Genomic DNA, 14993 nt, shown 5'->3' on the forward strand with positions numbered 1-14993 from the left:
TATATATATATAAATAATAAATAATTGAAAACATGTTTTATTAATTACTTACAGCATTTTGAGCCAAATAATAGGTTTAAAACGAAGATCCTTTTTATTGAAATAATAGTATAATTTTGATAAAGATAATAAGAATATAGTAATTATAACAAGGCTTCAACTTTTCCGTAATTTTTTCATAAAATAAAAATAATGATAATAGTAAGAATAATAATTTTAATAAAGAACTAAGCTGAAATACTTATAAATATAGTTTTGTTAAAAATAACTGATCTTTTCGAATGCTCCAGGTAAACTATGATCATAAGTTCGACGAAGCCAGGTCTGACCACAAATAAAAGAATGAATTATTCCTTATCTTGACTCTTAAATAAAAATAACATCTTAACTGTGTGTGCCTATCATAAAAAAAGTATTTAATAACGACCACGTATATACTTTTTACAAAATAAGGAGAAAAAATAATAAAAATAAGCATTATTACGTTATTCCAAAGATTTAACAAATTCAACCGGTAGTTCATGTGCACAAACTATAATTGAAGCACGTGTCAATTTTCTAACATATGCATTTCTAAAATTAATACATAAATATACAGTGCTGGGAAAAGTACAAAGCCGAGTAAAATTTCACCCCATATGAAATATGTATATAAATTTATTTTCTACTTGTGAATGCAGAGCCTAATTGCTTTGCTTGACAATTTTATTTTCATTCTGCATATTATTTAAATCATTACAACATTGTCATAGTTATTAAAATACAACTTGGAAAAAAAGTTTAAAGTTGATACTAATTATGCTACTGTCATTCATAAAACACACTAACTAAAAAGCAGTTTGCTCTCGTGCAAGAAGCAAACCCGAGTTGTATAAAAGCAGATTTTGGTAGTTTTCAAACACAGTAGCAGTATATGTGGGCAGTTTACAAATGCAGGTAGTTGCACGATACAATGAAAAGGGGAACTTAGACTTTAGGGAACGAAAGACGAACAAGGGAGAATTTTAATCTTTAAAGAAATGGAAATGGTTCTCAAATTGCAAGAAAAGTAGAAAGGTCCAAGGCGGCAGGTTAGTTACTTCAGGAAACCTGAAAGTCATTGCAATAAACTGCGTATTGGAGGGCAAAAAAATTCTGCTATCTTTGCATGAATTCCATATCTATTCCATGAAAAATTCCATGAATTCCATATCTATTCCATGAAAAATTCCATGAATTCCATTATCTATCAGGATACATTGGGAGATAATTTATTACCTATCAATTTCCTCATAACATCCGAAAACTGGACCTTCCAACAGGACAATGCGGCAGTTCATACATCAATTTCAACTAAATTCTGGATAAAGCAAATAAGGTTAAAACCCTTGAGTGGCCATTTTTGAGGAATATAATTAAGAGAAGCTTACACATCTGATCAACAATTCAGAATCAAGTCGAATTTGATTGATGCAATCAATATATCTTGGAACAATATTGATATCATTATTTTACAAACTCTATCTCAGTCCATGAATGCATGATTGAAAAAAGTAATAGGAAACAAAGGATATTACATTATTTACTGTTCTGGTGTAATAATTTCATCGACTTTTTTTCCACCTTACTTCGTGTTGAAATCTTATCTTGTCACATAAAGTAATGTGCAATGTATTTTGCTTTTAATTTCATTTCGTGTTTTATTTTATTTAGCCGTAATCTATGGCTATATTATAAAATAAAACCTTATAAGTCCTTTCTTTTCACGTTTTATCGCTTTCTTTGGTGATTTTATACTTTTCAGCATTGTAAATATAAACACTGTAAATGTATGCATAGTTTGATATGGCAATAATGTAGATTTATACAGGAATATAGCATATATTCGATGCAAGGAACAAATGCTATTATTAAAACCATGCATAAATATAAAAAAAATGCAGCATATTTAGGAGCCATCATTTGTTCAGAAACCTAACAGATGTTATGTTAAAATTTAGTAAACTATTTGTTAACCACATTATGAAAGTTTTTTTTCAGTACTCATAAAAAATGTTTAGAAACATTTTTATTACAGCTTATAAGGTAAATAATAAAAAAAAACAATATAAAAATTTTAAATCACCTTTTTTCAAAAAAGCCGATCTCAACGCACATTTGCCTTGTTAATAAGTTTTAATCTCGAATTTTTATTTGCCTATAGTGACTATGCTTTCATACTGAAGTGATAAAATTTAGAGACAGTTATAATTTTCTTTAGGATTGTTAGAATACACTCAGAATTCACTCCAATAAAATAAATAAATAAATAGCCATAGCTCATTGTTTAAAAACTATGTACATGGAAGAATAAATTCTGGTAAAATTGCCGTAGCGTATGGTAATGACATTTCCGGTTAAAAAAATATAATAGTTTTTGTTGATAATTTAAAAATATATGGCATTTAAACCATTTTTTTAGTAATTATTTCGTTCATATGGTAACGGTTTAATAGAAATTCTGATTTTCAAAATTGAGGTCCTTATACAATACAAAACTGGAAAGTAAATTTAACCCGAATAAATAGTTTTAATGTCTTGCTCAAAAGTATTATGTTAAAATTATCAAATTTTAATACATTTGCCAAATTTTATTCTATTTTTATCATATATACTGTGTTTTGTCGTTAATTTTTCCTATATCATTAACAAATCGATTCAGTGAAACTTATCGAGTTTTTGAAGTTTCCCATAGAGCTAGAAACACGGTCAATTATAATATATTTCGCTAGTTTTGACCATACGTTTTTTCTCTGAGTTATTAGATACCACGTTTAACAATGCTCATGTTTTAAAATTTAACTCTCACTTTAAAATTTAAAACGAAGTTGTAACTTCGATAACTTATGGTAAGAAAACTGCACTTCCATGACCAAAATAAAATTTTATGAGAATATGAATCAAATAAATTATTTAAGGATAAAAAATAAAAATAGGAAAAAAAAGTAAAGTGAAAAGATGAAACAAAGTAAGAAATATCGTGTTATATTGCAACAATATTCTAGTTGAAAATTTCTTTGTATTGTATCTAATCAATCGAATTAGATTTTTGATAATTAAGTAATTAAGGTTATACGATTCTTTTATATGCTTCATTTTTTGTTTAAATAAAGTGATTTACTCGCTATTTCTTCCAATTATTGTTTAATGCAAAATTAAATTATTTAGTATAGTTTTTAATAGTCATAGAAATGTTTCATCTAAATAAAAGTGAAAGAAACAATTAATGAAATATATAAATGTTTCTTCTAAGAATTTTTTTTATTTTTTGTTTTCAAATGAAACACTAGAATAGTTTTTTTAAAATTCATACTTCATTTGTTTTAACTCTTATTAACTTTGTTCATAAGTTTTTCCTCTTTGAGAGTAAAACAAAATAAGGAAACATACACTTATAAATATTAATAGAAAGCATTAATAAACTATTATTTAGAGAATTTATTTCTAACCAGTCGCTTTCAAAATTAAACAAACATTGAGAAAAAGCTTAACAGAAACTAATTTATGAGTCTTGCAAGATTGAAACAAGTTTGCCTTTCTTTCAGCATTCTCATAACTACTTTTGGAATTTCGAACGAGTTTAACATCTTTTTTCGTCTAACCGTCTTAAGAATAATTAGTTCTAGTTCGTCTTAATAACAATCTGTTATAGTTTAATACATCTTTTTATTTCGATCTACTATTAATTTGATTCTTAAAAGTTTAAAATTTGATGCTGGCAAGAGAGATAAATAAATCTCACCAAGTTTACAAATTCGGAAAAAAGATATTCAATAACTACTATCTAAAAAAATAATTACTATCTGCAGTATCGACGTCGTGTTGCATTTTGAAACCAAGTTCAGTTACACCTGAAAAGTTTAAATTTTATGATATTCAGCAAAACACAGTTTTACATTAACTATACCATTTGTAGTCAACCAATTTAACTAACTTAATAATTCGGAGAGAATATGTACATAAGCTGGTTTCCTGAGAAAACCACAACACAGCTTTTATTTTTATCTTCTTCTGTTTTACTTTAAGTTATTTTTAAGTAGGCTGATGTATTTGGGACAAACAGTATTATTTCGTAGAAATTTTTATAATAATCGCAATAACGCAGATTATTCTGCAAATCGTAAGTAAAACAGTATACCACTAAAAATTCTATAAATTATTAATAAAGAACAAATATAAAATAATGTAATATTTAAATTTTCTAAATATTGAAGAACTCAAAATGACCTTTGCAATAAGAGTTGCTTGGATGTAAAAAGAATTGATTTATTAAGTCCAATAACCCTGATGACTTTTTAGTTGATGATTTTTTTAAAATTAAATGGTATAACAAAAGATTAAATTTGTGAAAAAAATTGGTTACACAATGGATATTAGTTCAATTAATTAACTATTTTTTAATTTAATAGATAGGATGTCGCAAAACGTTATGTTTCAGTTTATCTTCCTTTTATTTAATAAAATTTATTAACTCCCGAAATTTGAAAAAGTACCCACTTGGAAACAATATAAAGAAACATATTGCTGTAAAAAATGTAAATATTAATCCAAAATCAATTATTAAAAGTTGTTTTCTTGGAATTAGCTATACAAACTTGACAAAATGAAAGGAACGATTTAAAATAAATTTGGTTGGAAAACAAATTCTTTGGAGGGGCAAGAAATTTTAATTCAAAAATTTATTCAAGAAAAGTCATAAGAATTGTGGTTATAATATGCACGTCAATAATGGACAACTTCCTTTTCCGCCACTTTTTCCAAATTAAAAATTGGTTGATTAGGCCATTTTCTTTTAGAGACAATTACGTATTACTGATTAGTGGTTCATATTATTGTCAAAAAAAGTGTAAGCGTTTTTATCTCACAGTCCTTGAAAGGGTTAAAAGGAAAATTTTAAATGACAGACTTGTTTAAATAAAATTAATTTATTATGTTATAACTTCGCGTTATCGTTATAGTCACTAAAAATATAAGTGTAAATTATTGATTAATGTGCAAAAATTATACTCACATTTTAGCTGCTTTATGAACTTAACTAATAAGTTGATAAGTTAGCTCCAATTTCGATTAAAAAAAGGTTTACAAATTTTAATAGGAAATTCTTTTAAAACCAATTTAGCACTATGGGGAACTCACATTTTGCAATCGAAAGTAAAATCACATTAAACAATTATGCAAAATTTACGTAATATCTGTAGTTGAAATAAAGTTTTACCAATGTTTTATATTTTTACATAGAACTGTTGGAATCACAATAATTTGAATATGTACAGAATTGCAATTTTACTTAACGATTCCATAAAGTTTATAACTATCTAAGAGTAATACATCTTTCCATTAGATGCAGAATTCAATTTAATTTTCTTTTTCTGCACATTTACGAAAATAATGCATATTTATTATTTATGGATAGCTTTAAATCCATTGAAATTACAATAAAATTTAAACATTATAAAATATATTTAAAATAATTAAAAAATAAAATGGGATGATTAAATAACTTTATTTTGGATATAATTTTAGTTAAATTCAAAGCAAAGTCATAAAATCAATTTCTATTTAAATAAATTTGTTCTAACTGTACTAATTTGAATTAGAGGAGCTTTTTTTAAATTTTGTTTTTGATAACATATTAGTGAATCTAACACTTGATTATTTCTCCTGGGAAAAATTAGAATCCACAAATAAAAAACAAAAAAACTTTTTCCTGGAAATTAAAGCTGAGGTGTGGCAAACAGAAATAATGAGTAAACGATGGAGAATTGGAAAACCCTGAAATTAGTTTCGATTTTTCTTAAAACTTCTTTTTAGTGATAAGAATGCGTATAAAAGTTAAGATAGGCATCCTATTAAATATGTTAAAATATTATAGAAGATAATTATTTCTAAAGGTGCATCTATCAATTTATTTTCCGGAATATTATTGAATAATATTATGCTCATTTATTCTAAATTTTCCTAATATTTCATAAGTTATATGCTTCTATTGGAATTAAGATAAATTAATTTATTTTTTCCAAAAAGAATGCCATTGTATTAGCAATCAATATATTGGTGATTGATTCTCATGAATGCGATTCCTTCTATAAAAATCTTTTCCATAAAAGTCATATGTGGTGAGGGGCTTATGGAGGTTAAGGTTCTGCACTTTTAAAATAAGCCTTGAGGCTGTAATTATGATGGTCGTAATATTGCGCACAGGCCACTTTTTCTTTCCAGAACAGCTAATATATTCAATTTGAATCTGAGTAAACTTGAAGCGGTCAATAAAGTTAGAACTACGGTTCTTCCTTGTGGCAGATAAGTTTCTTAACCCCTGACTTGTTCCCAATACTCTCCATAAGCATATGCCTAAACAATACTCTTCGACCAATAGCCTACACATTGTCTATTAAAACATTTCCCTACACACAGGTGCTATAAATTGCTGCATGTATTTTATTTATTTAGTTGGTAATAACAAAAGATTTTATTGATCTGATATATATATATATANTAAATATATATATATATATATATATTAAATTATTTCATCATTTCTAACTATAATTAATTCCATGTAGCCATTCACTCGACCTTAATTATTATTTTTCCGACACTATATTAATGTTCTAAATGAACATGGTTCGTTTTGTACGATTATAATTAGCATATCTATATATCTATATAAATTAGTATATTACTATACTATTATACTATACTAATATAAATTAACTATGCTATAAATAAATTTAATATATTATTATATCTATATAAATTAGCACAGTGCGAAAATAAATATCAGTTTGGTGTATTTTATTGGGCAGATAATTAACATGGTCTAGATTTTCAATACAGAAAAAAAATTAATTAATTAAATCTTTGGCAATTTTAAAACATTTCAAGAATCCAGAGGCTATACTCTATACATAAAAAGTTAGGAACTAATTTTTTTGATACTATTCACTGGCATTGTGTTTTATATTTTGTTTGTCCCTGGATGAAAGGGTTCATGTTTTGAAAATATGTATCTGTATATCCTTAAATCTTTTGAAAATGATGTTTTGTGAATTCTATTCAAAAGATAAACTAATGGCCTTCCATGTAATTTATGAAGTGTTCCTCAATTAAGGAAGAGCGTTTCAAAATAATTAATAAGTTAAAAACATGACAATTGTTATGACATTTTTTTGAAATTAATAATGAGTTAATTCATTAAACAATCGATAAATATAAACTTTGCCTAGCTAAAAAAAGGAACTGGGAACACAGAAGCCAAACTCAACACATCTAAGCAATTCTTCATTAATTCTTTTCTCTTAATTAATTATGTTTTTTCTTACTCTAGATTATTCCTTGATGTCGAAAGTACAGATTTCTTGTAGCGAAAGTATTGTGAATGTATGCCTTCTTCAAAATCAGATGAAAGTAAACAACCAGAATATGCATATTGCTGGAAAAAGAATTTAAATGAAATTGTTTTTCAATAAACAAAGAAGATACATATATTTTAGGTTGAGATTGGTAGGAAATTTATAAAACTTATTAATAATAATTAGGGTATCAAGCTTCCAGTTTGTGGTTAAAGTTGCAATTGTAACTGATTGAAATGATTGTGTTCAAACATTTCCTTAAAAGAGTCAAGAATTAAATCTGTAGTACCCAATTAACATAAATAAATTGAAAAAAATGTTTGGATCCTTAAATTGAAGTATTTTTAATTTTGATGTAATAGGCAGTTTATGATTTAACCCTTTATATCTCAGAATCTCTGATTTTAATAAAAATTACTTATACATTAGAATACATCATTCTAAGCATGTAAAAAATAATAAAAAAATTTACAACATAAAGTAAAAAAAAATATTTGAAAAAAATTGATTGCTGCATTTTTGCAACCTTATGCAAAAGGACAAAAAAGTGGTTGCTGCATTCCTGCAACATTGTGAAAAATGGCACTAAGATTGAAAGATTCAAAAATTTTAATTCATATGAAAATTTTTAAAACAGTTGTTACTTTTGTTGTAACAAAGTCCTACACCACATTTCTCACAAATAGTTTGTGTAAATCCTTTGCATTTTGGGTATTTGCATCTGATTCTTTTGTTAGCCTAATTAAGCCAGTGCCCAATTTTATCTTGGCGCACTGGTTTTGACCGACAATTGCCGAAATCGTTCTTCGAAATTTGTTGGGGCGAAGACATAGGTTTTTTGCGTATGTTGCAGATATGCAACAAGGTGATATAAAGGGTTGAAACAAAAACAAAAAATGAATGATATTCGTGAATTTTAGGGAGCAACAAAGCAAGCAGGTACTGAATTTTCTACAGCGTGAAAAATTCTGAAACAAATTATTGTAAAATGTACTGTAATTTGATCTAGATTACGGTTAAAGTACCGATGACCACATTGCCGGTTCTTTTTACAGTGAAATCCATTTTTACAGCGAAAATGTCCGCAAAAAAATCTAATATGCCATTTTTTTTACAGTTATATTTATTGTAAAATCATCTAATCACTGTACTTAAATAAATATTACTGTAAAATATATGGTTTAAAATTTTAGAATAAAATGGTTTTTACTGTAAAAGTTAGTGCCGGTACTTTTACCATAATTAGATCCGATTTCTTTACAGATTAGGCCTACTTAAAATCAAATTCGGGAAATTTTGAACGACATGACTTTGCCAAGTAATAAGTAATTCGTAAAAAGTGGTAAATAAGCGCAAATTACTTCCAAACAATCTCCTAAATAAACACAGGAAAAAAAGCTCAAATTCATTGCTAATTTTATTTAACGATTAATATTCAAGCCAAAGCCTAATCCAATAGAGATTTATTTTAGGAAATGTCAATTTTTGTAAATGTAGTACCAAGAAAAAAAAAGAAAGATATTTTTAGATTAAATTAGGAAAATGCATTAACATATTTGAAAAAAAAAAAAACAATACCTTCAGTTTTGTAAAAAAAATTCGTCGAATATATGAAAAAGAGTTATTTGAAACAGTAATTGAATTCTTTAAAAGCTGTTCTCACAAAAGACCTTCAGTGGTGAATAAAAATTAAATAAATGCTAGGCAAGGCTTTTCATCTTTTTTAAAAGTATTTAATTTTCTTTTCTACAACATTTGTTTCTTATGAAAGGAAGTAATGAATAGAAGCTAGGAAGATAAAGAATAAGAAAATATTTCCTCTTAATATGAATAACTTTAACACTGAGAAAAGAAATTCTAAATTTGGGTATTTTAGTAAAAGACGTTCTTGAATATCAGCATTTTATTAAATTTCTATCAATTGCAATACAGTTAAGCAAGAAAAAAAGGGCATGTTACCGAAATAAATTTAATTTTCATAAAATAATATGATGCCCACATGTAAAAGGAGCTTGTTTTGTAGAATACTAATTTCTTACTATCGGGAACGATTTGGATTATTTTCAAAAAAGCTTTTATCTCCTGGCTTTAAATATTTTTAATTACTGAAATGTAATTCGAAATAAAATTTTTAAGTACTCATATTGATTTATTATTTTATTTTATCAGTGAATGTAGTGGTAAAATTAATAATTTAAAAATAATCCATTGAAGTATTAATTTAATACGTCTAAATTGCTATATATACCATGACGTTAAATATTTTTAATTACTGAAGTATAATTCAAAATAAAATTTTTAAATATTCATATCAATTTATTATTTTATTTCGCCAGTAAATATAGTGGTAAAATTAGTAGTTTAGAAGCAATGCCAATGTAGTACTAATTTAATATGCCTAAATTGCTATGTTCTAGCCCTCTTTACCTCTTATTTAACTGCAATTAAACTGGCTATGAACTGAAACTAGTTTTGATTTATCAAGTTTTAAAAATTGTGTTATATATAATGTATAGCACAGTTTATCTAATATATAGGTATAAATTTACTTTTGAGTAAATACCAAACATTTTAATCTTGTACAAGAATTTTGTTCTCTATGTTACCATAATTAGTGCATTAAATTATTTTTATTAAATCAGAAAAAAAATAGTAGCATTACACGCTGGATGTATAATTTCCAGATAAAGCAGCCATTTCAAAATCTCTCAATATATTTGCTGCATTCTTAGAAGAAGGATTGACAAGGTGAGTGCTTTCCCCTTTGTTACTAGAATAATTGCTTCAAATTAATTGTTTTAATGTTCAGTAGATTTTTTAATGGTAAGATCAAATTTTTCTTTTTTTAGTTTTGTTTAAACTTTTTTTAAATAGAAACAGCCCAAGTAAATTAGCTTGAAGTTACTTTTTTTCCCTTCTGTTACTCTTACCATGTTCATCGTAACAGAGTAGGACAAGGAATAGTAAAGGGCAAGAGACAGATGTTAATTTGTTTCAAAATTGTTTATTGTTCTTATTATTGTGTACTAATTCAACAGATATAATAAGTAACAATCCGTTTATTGATATTAGCTAAAAAGGTTTGAAACAATCTATACTGTGTCATTCTTGAGATACTTGTATTTGCAACAGACTAGAAATTTTTCTTGTATTATGGAATATATTACTTGTGGGATTTCTACATTGAAACCATTTAGTTCCTCTGTTAGTTCCTCTCTGTTATTTTTTAAAAATCTATTACTTACGTTTTATTAAAGTTTATTTCACTATTTAATTAAACAAAAAGCTAAATTAGTAATTTATAGAAACATTTATTAAAAGAAGATTTTTATTTGAAGCTTATATTTTCCTCTTTAAATAGTAACAGAGGGTAATCGTTTTATATATTGTAGTACAAATTATAATGCAAAAAATAATTAATATTAAACTGTAAAAGCTGTGGTATAATATCTCTACGAATATGATGTTTACAACGCACAAAAATTCTTAAAATATCTATCTTACTATAATGCTGACACACCTGAATTATGCATACTTGTCAAATCATGTGGAAAATTCTAAATTCTGCTAAACTTTCTTTAGTTAATACATATGATTTAATATTTTAAAATTACAAGTAATTTTATTTTCTTGGTTACAGTGTCTGCTTAATGATTCATTATTTTAAGGTTTTGGAGATGATAGATATATATCATGCTTACCATTAATTATAATGTCAGTCAGAAAGCTGGGACATTTAATGCATAATTGATTTATTATTCCCTAGTAACTTATAACTATAGTTTAAAACATTTTAAGGAAACAGATAATTCATTATTTAAGACACATGCACTACTTGCTCGACTTTTTAATTAAAAACATTACACACGTTACAACGTCTTTGGATATGAAAAGTAAATAAACTCTTCAGATGTTTTACCAGCTAAGGGATGCAGATTGCTCAGTAACATGTAACTATATCTGATATGACAGCTGGGAAATGTGTTAGCTTTTCTTTTAGCAAATATTGCGTTGAAATTGATATAAAATAGAATGTAATATTGATATAATCCTGATTACCCATACATTCTATTATCCTTTGCTATTGCCACCTTTGCTATTACCCCTCACATTCCTTGCTTATATTATTCTTTCTCACTACTCCAGAGGACAGATAAAACATGCACCATTGTGTCAATATACAGCTGTTTCGGTATTATAAATAAAAATTATAATGTTTAAACAATTTTAGGGGGTCATTTTTAAAATATATTACGTACGTTATTAAAATAATACAACATCGAAATAATGTAATACATATAGTACGTCGAAAGTATGTTTTATAGCATGTCAAATACAGTCAACTCGATAAAAAACAGCATTTCTTTTTCTTAAATCAGAAAAAAGTTATTTTTTTTCCAAGATAATAATTAAAGATTGAAAAAAAACAATCATGTAATCATTAATGTAAGTAATACAGTCATTTATACAAATAAGTCTAGGTTTCTAAAAGATTTTTCTTTCAACCCAATTTGAATGCCAGTCAAGACTGCAAAAGTAAAATAATAATTGCAATTAATGCAGCGCAAGTGTTCAATAAGATTTGCAAAAAAACTTATTAAAATTTTACCACCTTACACAGCTACTTATTTCTTTTTAAACTTGGTTTCATAAAACTATTTTTCATATTGACTGAAAATATGACCGAATATTGCGCTTTTTTAATGTTCCGATAAGTTTTCATAATATTATGGTGCAAAATGCATGCAGAGCTGTTATTATCTTTTATTATCGAACCAACTTTTCTGGCAGTGTTTTCTCTGGTATTTGATGCGCATTACGTAGAAAAAGTGAATGAATAAGATAAAGAATATGATTTATTGAGTAGACTAAATAAAAGCAGGAAATTCTTAAAGATTCTTATGGGACAGAAGAGACATTCTTATAGATTCAGATTTCTTCATATCTTCATAACCTCATAATTACAGACAACAACACTGTACAGAATCTCAAGTGTAATTGTAAAAATAATGTGCTTCGCAAATGGGAACGATTATATGAATTCTGACGGATTATATAGACATTCTGAGCTTTTGTTGAGCCATAGGTTGAACATTCTATCGAGTTTCAATCTATCGAGTTAATTTAAATCGAACAACTCGCGTTAAGAAAAATTGGCTTGCAGAAGTTAAATGCATTGGAATAATTTAAAAACCATTAGTTTCACGCAAGATCAATCAAATTTTAAACAAAATGCATGTTTTAAGCCATTTATTCAAAAAAGAGCCAAATTTGATTTTCTTACTTATCGTAACTGCTAAAAATGTTAAATTTATGAAAAATACCTCATTTTTAAAAACTTACTGACAAACTTCTTAAATGACGTCATTTCTTTATTAATAATAATGTTGAAAACTATAGAGGTCTGCTGCAGTGAATATTTAAAGATACTCTAATGTGATGAAGTCATGCTTTGATAAATTAATGTAAGAATGGTTCTAGTAGATTGGAATAGCGGAACCTTCGATGATTACTTAAATAGAGGGAATTTAATTAAGAGAAATTGCTTAACTTTTTTTTTCCAGACACTAAAATACCAATTATTCAAAACAGTATTTTTACAAATTTTAATTTGTTTCATTTTATGCTAGGGGAATCAATTTCACATTACATGAAAGGAAAATACAATATTCTGTTATCTTTATGACATTTTATCAATAAGGAAATATATCCAAAGCATTTTTAATTAAATTCTTCATTTTAAACATAGCAAATATATTTTAAATTTCTATATACATTTCTCATGAGAACTAAGCAGAAATTACGGGCATTTATATATTTTTTTCGGTGCATCTTAGAAAAATTTTGGAATCCAAAAATATCTTTACATTACATTGAATATTGCAATACTACTTTAATTTTTGTCAAGTTTGGTGTACATTAAATTCTCTTATTTTCCCTAACTGTTTCATGAAATTGCGAGTTGCGTATCAGAGATTGCCAATTATTCTCGTATAGAACGCGTACAGTATGCAGGAAACTGAACATTCTAAATAACTTTTGTTCTAATGATTGAATTTCTACGTACTAAAATTCAATATCAATTGTTCGAGAATTCCTTAACTATGAATATGCTTATTAATTAGAGATGAGAATATTTTTCAGTTACAAAATCAGTCACGGTCTCTGAATAAGCATACTTGTTTTAGCGGATTTAAAATTTTCATTCTTGAAATATTAGTCGCAATCTGGAAAATGTGGTTTTAATAGCTTAGGTAGGTGTTTGATAACTAAGGAATTTGATTCTATATTTGAACGAACATAGTATGTACCAAAAATTGAAATTATAGACAAAAGCATTTATATTTGTTTATCAATAAATAAATTAAAAGAAAAAATTACTTTTTTGATTAGCACTAACAAATTTTTTCGCAATTTTTTTGCCGTTAATTTCACTCTTCAAAATAATTAATTTTCTAGCATGCTTTGTTTTTCTCAAAAAAATGGATTTGCTTACTAAGTTACTAAATAAACATGGAAAGAATGTGTTAAGTTTATTTCCTTAAATACAAAGTATATTTCATTTAGCTTTATTTAAATATTTGCTGTTAGCATGGATGAAAAGTGTTATAATACTGTAAGCATGGAAGAATGAAAAATAAAGAAAAATTTTTATTTTTATTTTTGTCTACCGCTAACAGGAAGGAAGTTGCCGAGAAACTGGATTATCATTTCATCTCATGACATGATAATTAAACATCATTAATTACGTTATTGCTGTGAAGCTCACTACTTATATTTTATGAGCTACTTAAATTTTTAGTTTTCAATGCAATTTAACTATTGGTGTTGCCAAAGGTAAGAAACAAATTCAGTCCTTTTTCAGGGATTATATATAAAATATTTTACATTACAATATATTTACTATAGATGCATGTAAATGATTAATGGGATAAAACACAATCTCAGCAATTCTTATTGTTACTAGTGACAATTTAAGTTCAAAATTCTTTTGTATAGCTGCTTTGAAACACCAAAGGGGTTGGATAAATCAACCACGATTCAGTTCAATGAGGACAAAAAGAGTGATTGATGTTTCCTTTTACTTCTTTCTTCTACATTATTTCGAGCATAATGGCTTGTCGCCAACACATTTTACAAGACGAACCCAACTGAAAATACCCGGTTACTTTCTGGGTACAAAGGTGTGAATGGAAGACTATCATAGTTGTTCTCCTTTTTTATGTCGTCAAAGGAAGAAAAAATGGTGAGGCCATAAATCTGTGTACTTAGACATTTTTTCTTGAGCTTGCAAGAAAGCAACTTACTTCAATGTCGATGAAATGTAAGAATAGAAGAATATCTATTTCAAAAATTCCCATAATGAAGTTTTTGCAAAATTAAATCACATTTAATTATTACATGTTGTATATTTTTAACTTTATATTAATTTACATATTCTGTATGTACGTTTATACGAGTAAAAGTTGTAAGAGTGTATCTAAATATATAAGAATTAGAGGAAAATAAATCCTTTGTCAAATTTCGTGTTTTAAATTATTGTACAGCTAGTTATGTAGAAAAAAAATAGAATATCTATTCTCTTTCAAAAGTGAACTGTGCTTAACAATGCAGAGCTCTTTA

At 26.5% G+C, this 14993-nt stretch overlaps 1 long non-coding RNA gene across 1 annotated transcript in view; it reads left to right on the forward strand.

The window, feature by feature from the left end:
* LOC107457016 (uncharacterized) overlaps positions 1-14894 on the forward strand; it is a 15911-nt gene extending 1017 nt beyond the window's left edge. The window contains exons 2-4 of the long non-coding RNA XR_006225500.2: positions 7346-7521; positions 10055-10118; positions 14370-14894. This is a non-coding gene — a long non-coding RNA (uncharacterized lncRNA). The remainder of the gene's footprint in view (positions 1-7345; positions 7522-10054; positions 10119-14369) is intronic.
* Positions 14895-14993: the final 99 nt, after the last annotated feature.

The sequence above is a fragment of the Parasteatoda tepidariorum genome, chromosome 5 (genome assembly GCF_043381705.1).
Source record: "Parasteatoda tepidariorum isolate YZ-2023 chromosome 5, CAS_Ptep_4.0, whole genome shotgun sequence".
NCBI classification, from domain to species: domain Eukaryota; kingdom Metazoa; phylum Arthropoda; class Arachnida; order Araneae; family Theridiidae; genus Parasteatoda; species Parasteatoda tepidariorum.